The sequence below is a fragment of the Lynx canadensis genome, chromosome B4 (genome assembly GCF_007474595.2).
Source record: "Lynx canadensis isolate LIC74 chromosome B4, mLynCan4.pri.v2, whole genome shotgun sequence".
NCBI lineage: Eukaryota > Metazoa > Chordata > Mammalia > Carnivora > Felidae > Lynx > Lynx canadensis.
The window spans coordinates 19,743,238-19,751,556 of record NC_044309.1 but is presented as its reverse complement, the minus strand read 5'-3'; positions in this window follow the sequence as shown (position 1 = coordinate 19,751,556).

Below are 8,319 nucleotides of genomic sequence, written 5' to 3'. Positions count from 1 at the left end.
CCTCGCGAGATCATGGGCAGCTCCTCAGCGCATGTGGACATGCTCTTCATTCTATCTGGAATACCCTGTCCCCTCTTGACCGCCTAGCCAACCTCTCATACTTGAACTGCTCAGCTCTGAGTCGGTCTTGGAGATCTTCCATCCCTGGAGTAAGGTGTGCCTCTAGGGGGCTCCAATAACATGTCTTTGGGATTGAAGATGTCTGTAGATTGTTCATGTCTTATTGTTTATTTATTTATTTTGAAAGAGAGAGAGAGCGCGAGCGAGAACATGCGTGCGTGCACGTGCAGGGGAGGGGCAGAGGGAGAGGGAGAGGGAGAGAGAGAATCCCGAGCAGGCTCCTCACTGTGAGCACAAGCCCGATGTGGGGTCAAACTCACCACCCCTGAGATCGTGACCTGAGACAAAATCAAGAGTCAAGTGCTTAACTAACTGGAGCCACTCTGGCGTCCCTTTACCTTTTATTGTTTTTAGAGTGTGAGCACATGGAGGTCAGGAGTTTTGTCCTGTAGCTTTTTATTCCTGTGCTCATCGCTATGACTGCCGTTTGAAAAAGAAAAAACAAAAACAAAAAAAACATTGGTTGAATGGCAGAATCAATGAAGCGCCTGGAAACTTCATTGTCTAGAAGAAGCCACCTATTCAGAAGTAGATTTGTTAAGAACACAGGAATGATGAGTTACCCATAAGACATCCTCTACTGCATAAGTCATTAAGAAAACAAAAACCTGGGGACCTCTTTGAGAAGAACAATCAATAACCCTCTCCCCATAATGTGCCTGCTAAGTCTGTAACAGAGATACTCTAAAGACTTGTCTGTACAGACCTCTTACTGTCTTTCTTTCGGGGTCTCCCCCAACCCCCAGATCTCCTGTGCAATTTCCAGCTTTACGAGTTGGGGAAGTTTTCTATCATCAAATGTTTAGTGGGAAAGCATGTCAGTCTGTCAAAGGGAGGGGCTGGGAAAATGATCTTGAAGTCGATGGGATTTATTTTTTGATAAGAATGACTCAGTGTATAGAAAGCCTTTAGCTAAAAACAATAATATTTTAATAATGTACCTATTGTCAAAGGCTTTGGGCATTGGGTCAAATGATTACATAATGGGATTCCAGAAGCCAGTAGCAGATGCTGGGTTCGTACTTTTCTTGTTGAACAGGCCTCTCTGACATATGCAGAATAACAACAACAAAAGTTCCAACCAATCAATAAACTCAGTTATTGTCCTGGCGATAGAATAGGATATTCCACAGATAAGAGCTTTCACTGATGGGAAAAATCTTAGGTCTGACTTCCTAACCTGGTATGCAGTTGCAACACAGAAGTTTCAGCTCTTTCCGATATTGAACAGAGGGTGAGAATTCAAACTCCAAAGTCAGATGGCCTGGGTTGACGTCCAAGTTCTTGCACAGATTACTCCTTGTCCACATACCTCATTTTTCTCATCTATGAAGTGGGTTTAATCACAGAACTACCAGTGTTCTTGGGAGGAGTATAGTCGCCAATATATGCAAAGCGCCTGACACATCACAGGCATCTGAGAAGTGCTCGCTGATGTTATGCTAGATTTAGGAATGCTTGGGGGTGGGGCCACAGGTGGGAAGTTGGCAAATGGAAGACAAACACTTGAGGATGCTCCTGAACTAAACACTGAACGTGTTTAAAAGTTGCGTCTCCCTCTCTCTATTCAAAGTAGCTGTAAGGTTTTCTCCATCAACAGAAACATTTTAAAGCCTTTGTCGATTATAAAGGGGGAAACGTTACAAACAAAAGAAATGATCAGTTAGCAGTGCCCAACTCTTTTCTGAAAACCTACCTGCTCTCAGTTTTCAAAGAGAGGGGAAAGCTGGATTCTGAGGAGGTAATTTGGAAGCATTCAGCTCTTATCACTTCCCTCCAACACTAGAATATAGCTGGTTAATAGAAAGGACGCATCTATTGCCTGGCTTTATTTACCTGCTGATTACATTTTTATTCTGTAAGTTTTAGAGCGGTTATTCTATGTTCTAGAGTGTGTTTCAATTTCAGTAACAGTTTGGATCCTTAGATCTTTTGTTCTTAATGAATCTGTTCTTAACGATCTTGTGAGTGTTTGGTATAAGCAGATTATGACACCCAAATTGCATTAAGAGATTAATTACACTGTACAATCTACTTCTAATAATCAACAAATGGATCATCTGTACTCGTTGAGGCTTGGATGATCCTGCTTTCCAAATTCTTATTAACTAGTCAGAGAGGTTACTGGATCTAGCGTTTTTTGCTGTCTTTTCTGCCAATTGATAGAAAAGTACTGAGTGCCTGTAATGGGCCAACCTTCATGCTGGGCTAGCAACATGAATTACCCATACTATCCCATCACTCAAAGAGTTAACAATTTAGTAGAGGACATGCTTCTTTTTGCCCTAAAGCAGAAAAGGCCTTTTGATCCCAACTATCTCAATTCTGGGATGATGTCTAGAATCTTGACAAATTTCAAAAGGGTAACTTGATTCCAGCAGTGATTTGGCATCAGCCACAGGTGAGAAGCCATGTCAGGGCAAGAGCTCTGAGCAGAGGAACAGAAGGAAAAAACTGCATGCTTTAGAAAACTCCTTTAAATATGCTAAGGCTTTGGGGTGCCTGGGTGGCTCAGACAGTTACGCGTCTGACTTTGGCTCAGGTCATCATCTCATGGTTCGTGAGTTTGAGCCCCGCACCAGGCTCTGTGCTGACAGCATGAAGCCTGCTTGGGATTCTGTCTCTCCCTCTCTCTCTGCCTCTCTCTTGCTTGCTCTCTCTCTCAAAAATAAATAAATAAACTTAAAAAAAAAAGAAGAGTGAAATATGCTAAGGCTTTAATGGAAAAAGTAGAAAACACACAAGAACAAATAGGTAATGTAAGCAGAGAGATGAAACCTCTAAGATCGAATCAAAAGAAAGTGCTAGAAATGAAAAAACACTGTAACAGAAGTGAAGAATGCCTTTGAGGGGCTGGTTAGTAGACTGGATGTGGCCGAGGAAAGAATCAATGAGCTTGAAGAAATGCCCATAGCATCTTCTAAAATTGAAATTCAAGGAGAAAAAAAAAAAAAAGAATGAGAAAGATAGAACATCTAAGAACTCTGGGACAACGACAAAAGGTGTAATATAATGGAAATACCACCAGGAGAAGAGGAGGAAGAGAAAGAAACAGAAGCAATATATGAAACAATAAAAACTGAGAACGCCCCCAATTAATGTCAGACACCGAATCACAGATCCAGGAAGCTCATAAAATATCAAGTAGGATAAATACCAAAAAAAAAAAAAAAAAAAAAAAAAAGAATCACATTTAGACATATCCTATTTGAATGCAGGATATCAAAGACAAAGAGAAATCTTGAAAAAAAAATAAAACAAGAAGAAAAAAAGTCCCTTACCTACAGAGGAGCAAAGAAAGGAATTGCATAGAAAGGAATCGCATAGGACTTCTCATCAGAAGCCATGCAAGAAAGAAGAGAGTGGAGTGAAATATTGAAATTGTTAAAAGAAAAAAAAAATCACCAACCTGGATTCTGTGTCCAGTGAAATTATACTTTAAAAATGAAGGAGAAATCAAGACTTTCCTAGACAATCAGACGTGGAAGGAATTGTTGCCAGGGGATTTGCCTGGCAAAATTATTTAAAAGAGATAGTTAAAGAGAAGGAAAATGATGGATATCAGAAACTCAGATCTATGTAAAAAGAGCATTAGAGAAGGAATAAATGAAGGTAAAATAAAACATTTATTTTTTCTAATTCTTAATTGATCTAAACAGATCTAAACAGTCGGTTCAAAACAATAGCAGCAGCAATGTATTCAGTGAGCATTGTTTATGGATAAGTAAAATGAATGATAGCAAAGTTATAAGGGACAGGAGGGAAACACTGGGAAAACTCTGTTTTAAGTTGTTTGCATGTCTGTGAAGTGTTATAATATCATTTGAAAGAGGGCTTGGATTAGTTGTAAATGCATGTTGCAAACTCAGGGGCAACCACTAAAAAAAGAGTTAGAAAAAGAAGTGTAACCGATATTCTAAGAGAGGAGAAAAAAATGGAATCATATAAAATGCTCAAAACACAAGGCAGAAAAGAGTGGAAGGAAAAAAGAAAGACACTAACAACAAAGGCAATGAATAGAAAACAGTTACAAATATAGTAGATACTAATCTAACTATATCAAAAAGTCTTTCTGGATTTTGTAATCAAAACCACTCCCTGCCTAGTGTTCTGGGATTTGCTTTGTTTTTTTTAAACGCTTTCCATCTTATGCATCATTTTCAAAGGGTAGAATAATAGTACCAATCTAATAGTATTGTTGTAGGGTTTATGAGATAATATAGGGGTACCTGGGTAGTTTAGTTCACAAATCATCTGACTCTTGATTTTGGCTCAGGTCATGATCTCATGGTTCCTGGGATCAGCCCCTTGTCTGGCTCTGTGCTGACAACACGGAGCCTGCTTGGGATTCTTTCTCTCTCTCCCTCTCTGTCCCACCCCCACTTAGGCTCAGGCACACAGTGTCTCTCTCTCAAAATAAATTAATAAACAGACATTCAAATGAGATAATATATATTAAACTTTTAGTATAGCATCTGGCATACAGTAAACAATAAAAGCTGTCTGCTATTATTTTCCAATAGAATTAGATGTTTATTACATTTACTAAATGTTTATGAAAATGTTTATTAAGTGCCTACTCTGTGTTAGGTATAGTATAGGTGATATGGTGATACAATTTGGATTGTGTTTATTTTATTAAATAAAAATACTATACAACATGTGCACATAGAAAAATTAGAAAATACATCAAGTGTGTGTGTGTGTGTGTGTGTGTGTGTGTGACAGAGAGAGAGAGAAAGAGAGAGAGCGAGAGATGAGGAAGAAAAAAGTCCTACCATTCAGCAAAAACCATTGTCGACGCCTTGGTAAACATCTTTTTAGACATTTGAATGTATGTATATAAAACACAATTTCTTTGATTTATGTATTAAAATTTTTTTTGAGTTTATTTATTTATTTTGAGAGAGACAGAAACAGCACAAGTGGGGGAGGGGCAGAGAAAGAGGGAGACAGAGAATCCCAAGAAGGCTCTGCACCATCAGCATGGAGTCAACCAGACGTGGGGCTCAAAGTCATGAAACTGGGAGATCATGACCTGAGCCAAAATCAAGAGGAGGACACTTAACTGACTGAGTCCCCCAGACGCCCCTATAGAAGGCAATTTCTTACAGAGGCTATTGCATGCATATTTCATTATGCATGTTGTGTTTTGTTTCCTCTTAAATGTTTATATTCAATATATCTGTACCAACTTTCTATGCATAGACACACTTTTAAGTTTTAAAGTGTGCATTCATTTTACCCGAAGTCTTAACAATTTAAGTCACTTTTTTGCTTTCCTTTTTCTTAAATACTAGGAATTTCAAGAGACGCAAATGGGGATTATCTTATCAGAAACGAAAGCCTCTGTAGACCCAGCTCTCTGATGTCTTAAGTGAGCTTTGTTGAGCATTCAGGCAGCGGCAGGAATAACTGAATTCTCCATTTTCAGCTGAAACGTTGAAAAGTAAAAGAAAGACAAAATGGAAGGTCTACAAAGGTCAGACACGAGCATTTTCCAAATAGCAAAATCTATTGCTTATACCGCTGGAATTTTATGAAGGCCACGTCCGTATGGGTGGGGTGGGGGGTGGGGCGAAGGGAAAGGGAGCGGGAAGAGAAGGTGAAGTTCTCTGCGCATAGCTGGGTGGTGAGCTTTGAGGAGCCCCACCCTCCTTCAGCCCTGGCCACCTGGAGTCCCACAGGATGGCGGGGAACTCTCTCTCACTCCCAGCAGGTCTCAGCCGTGTGGGAACCGGCCTCTTCACACCCTCAGGCTCTTGTCGGCAGCTGGAACCAGGGCGGTGGGGTGTTACCAGGCACATTCTTTAAACTGTGAGCGAAACAGAACAACCAACCACGCCCTGAAATCTGTCCTGCAAACTGCCCATGACTTCTCCACGGTTCCACCTTTCTCTCTAATGGAGCAAATGAAAGACCACTGGAGTGACAAGGAGAGTTGCCACTTTCAATGGCTGTCGCCGAGCCGGATGGAGCCCCCTTGCGGTGGACAAGGTGAAGGTGGGGAGAATATTAGACAGCCGTCTCAAAAACAGAGCACCCTTATGCTTTATAGAAGAGTTTTGTTACGATGATGTGTTTTGTAGACAATTGGAAAATATGGATCGAAAAGAAAATGCAAGCCCACGGTAATCCCACCTCTGTTGACATTTTAGTGTGTGCCCCCGTCCAACGTTTTCTGTGCACATTCACTTCCCTAAAAGGAACCAAAATGAAATCATAGTGAACCTTTGTTTTCACAACCTGCTCTTTCCCCCGTAACAGAATATCGGAGACATCTTTTCATGTCATTAAATCCTCTTTAACATTATGTTTTTACCTTTTCACTGTAATTTTTAAGAGGTACTCCGTTGTACTCCAACATTACATCTCTGTTTGGCTTTATTTGAGCTCTAACGCGTGTTTTTATTGGATGAAGCTCCTGGAGCAAAAGCTGGGGCTCCGATTTCTTTTTTCTTTTCTTTTCTTTTTTTTTTTTTTTGTATAAGGAAGGCTCTTTCCTCCATTCGTCTCCGTGTAGTCGGTTCCATTCCTTTCACTTACCTTCTGTTACAAATGCTGCAGGACACTTACTGGCCCTGGGAGCTACCGCTAATGGGCACCAAGAGCGTGTGTAAAGGGGCGAGGTGTAGACGCCACCGGTCCCTGTTTGATGAGTCACTGTAAATGGAGGGAAAGCCACCTCCCCGCTCTTCCAGTGAGATGCCAGCCCCTTCGTGGAGCGAGGAGCCAGTGCATCAGCGCCGCGTAGTCTGGCCGCAAGGCAGACTTTGCCGCAGCACCTGCAACAGGGAAACACCTTCCGATGGGGCGCCTGAACCTCAGCCCCCTGAAAAGTGATACTCACGGCCAAGGACACACGAAAACAAAACAAAAAGCAACAAACAAAAACTGTTGGTCGCTTCAACTGCTGGCTCGGTTTTCCTTAGGGTGAGTCTTGTCTTCACCCCTGAAAAAACCTGCCCAGCAATTATTTTCTCCTGGTGCGAGGCCTTCACACGGAGCTCATGACCAGCAGCTCAAGTAGATTAAGCGACTGTATTCATTTCTTGATGGAAAGCAACCCATATTCTATGTGTCCTTGACCTTGCTCTGTTGATTTTTCCAGCTCTTGATTTTTATGAACTGCACTTCTGGGCCCGGCTGACTCCAGCGCGCGCACAGACCTGCCTCCCCGGGTTTCCCCGGGCCCCTGCCCTTGGCTCTCTGTTGCGCATGCTCAGAGGTCCCTGCCCCCCGGGGCTCCCTTCTGCGCACCGCGGTGCCTTTTCTGTTGCTGTTCAAACCCCCTTTTGACCAGTGATCCCTGCACTCCCCGCTCTCCATCTCTCCACACTCACACCTTTCTTTCTTCACCTTCTTTCTTCCTTCCCCATCTTCTTTCGTCTTCTTCCCTTCCTCCATGGTGGCTCATTCACCTGCACCTGCGACGCCGCCTTTTTCGGGTGCCCGCACCCCGTTCTGACTGGAGATGAGCAGATCTGCTGTTTAGGATAATAATATAATCATAATCTTATATTTATCATGTTATTATTATTATATTATGTATTACGTTTATCCAAAATATAATCATTATAATTACAAATATTTACAGTTGTAATATTATTTTTATAGAATTTAATAATTAAATTAATTTTTAACATTTGATTCTAAACACGTCTAATTATATATTATAACTATATCTTATATTTCTATTTTACAATAATGATATCATAAATATAATTATGCATACTTATAAATAGAATAATATTTTGGATAAATTAGGCTAAGTAAAATATAGTACTAAAATATCTTCCACTTGTTCCTTATTATAAAATGTAGCTACGAGAAAATGTGAAATTATGCATGTGGCTCACGTTTGCGATTCTCACTAAATTTCTGTTGGACAGCACACATACAGACCTTATCACGTTTGCGATTCTCACTAAATTTCTGTTGGACAGCACACATACAGACCTTTGCATGGTTGCTTGGAACTTGCCGTTTTCCAATTGCTAAGAGCTGAGAGCTTTCTTTGAGGCCATTGCGGCTTCTTTATTCTTACTTACTTTTGCTTCTTAGAAATGGGAACAGCATATCTTTTTATTTTTTATTTTTTTTTTTAAATTTTTTTTTCAACGTTTATTTATTTTTGGGACAGAGAGAGACAGAGCATGAACGGGGGAGGGGCAGAGAGAGAGGGAGACACAGAATCGG